Below are 1,597 nucleotides of genomic sequence, written 5' to 3'. Positions count from 1 at the left end.
GTGACAAAGACCAGACTTTCGAATCGCAAGAAGTTTAAGGTAATAAAACAGAAAAAAATATCAAAATTTGTTTCATATAACTATATGACATATATACACTATATTGTAAAAAGTATTGGGATGTCTGCCTTTACATGCACATGAACTTTAATGGCATCCCAGTCTTAGTCCGTAGGGTTCAATATTGAGTTTGCCCACACTTTGCAGCTAAAACAGCTTCAACTCTTCTGGGAAGGCTGTCCACAAGGTTTAGGAGTGTACGAAAAAACACAACAGGGGCAAGGGATCTAACCCTTAGGGACTTTTAAGGTGCTGATATATCATAATAGAAACGATATCGAACAGAAGGAAATAGCGTAAAAATAACACCAATTTTTATTATACACAAAAGATACAAAACAATGTAAAAAATAAGTAAAAACACTTAATCACATTCTTTGATTAAGGATTTTGATACAGTTTATGGAGCTTATAAAATATACCACTCAACATGTTTCGCTCCGAAAATGAGCTTCCTCAGGAGTAGTTGGTATATCTAGTAGATAAACTGTAAATGAAATAAATACATACATGAATCAAAATAAATTGGATACATGCATAGATATAATTCATGCTAACTAGCACTAAGACAAAGTAATTTGAAGTTACAAGATACAATAAAGTGTATATAGAGGTCAGGAAAAAAGCATTGAAACACATGTTTATAGTATAGACAATATATATCCAAAATGTGATCTTGCCTACACACCATATTAGTAATACACCTGTGCGTCCCACTCGACTAAGTTCTAATATGTTGGGATCAAGGTCAGAGCCCAAAAATTGATGCAAGGGCGGTCCATATCAGAGGTCATAGGAAAGCTGCCAAAAATAGGACCTAAACAAACATAGAAGGTCCAAGTATGTGTACGCATATAAATCGTATCCCATTCAAACATGTGCCATTACCTAAATCTAGTAGAACAGTAGGGTCAGCCAAGGCTCAGCTCATATGAACTTGCTGGTTCAAATTCAATAGTTGAAACGTGATTTGTGCAATGAAAAACAGATGGACAGGAACCCCTGCAATATTGATTGAATAGATTAAAAAAGAAACAACACACAAAATGCAGTTATTGTCCTAGGTACATGGTATTCACCTGTATAGGGGATACCAACTACCCATTGAACATACCTGACAATCGGTAGACAAAAGTTCTGCTGGGAGCACAATACAGTATGCTGGGTCACAGAGTTCAATCTCCTCCAGTTGCAAAAAACAGACAGGCAGAGCAATGGCGGTCTGAATGACTGCATTTAAGCAGCCCGCCCAGCCCGGCGGCGTCTGACGTCACCACCGGGCTGCGGACAATCATTAAGGGAGAGCTGAGTGGGGGGGGGGGGTGGACCAAAAAAGACGTTGAAATGGCATTGAATACACATATAGTAAAATATGTTCACATAGCGTTGAACGATATCGAATAATTAGATAGAGGAGTATGGCGAAATGTACCCTAATGATGCCGAATGGCATCGAATTTTTCGCTCACGAGGTAGAACAAGATGGCGCCTAATCTGCGCCAGTACCCCGGAAGTCCCCATGTCTTAAGTAGTCAAT

The sequence above is a fragment of the Lithobates pipiens genome, unplaced genomic scaffold, assembly GCF_037356315.1.
Source record: "Lithobates pipiens isolate NorthernLeopardFrog02 unplaced genomic scaffold, aLitPip1_a1.2 Scaffold_25, whole genome shotgun sequence".
In the NCBI taxonomy this organism is placed as follows: Eukaryota; Metazoa; Chordata; class Amphibia; order Anura; family Ranidae; genus Lithobates; species Lithobates pipiens.
This window is presented reverse-complemented; position numbering follows the sequence as displayed.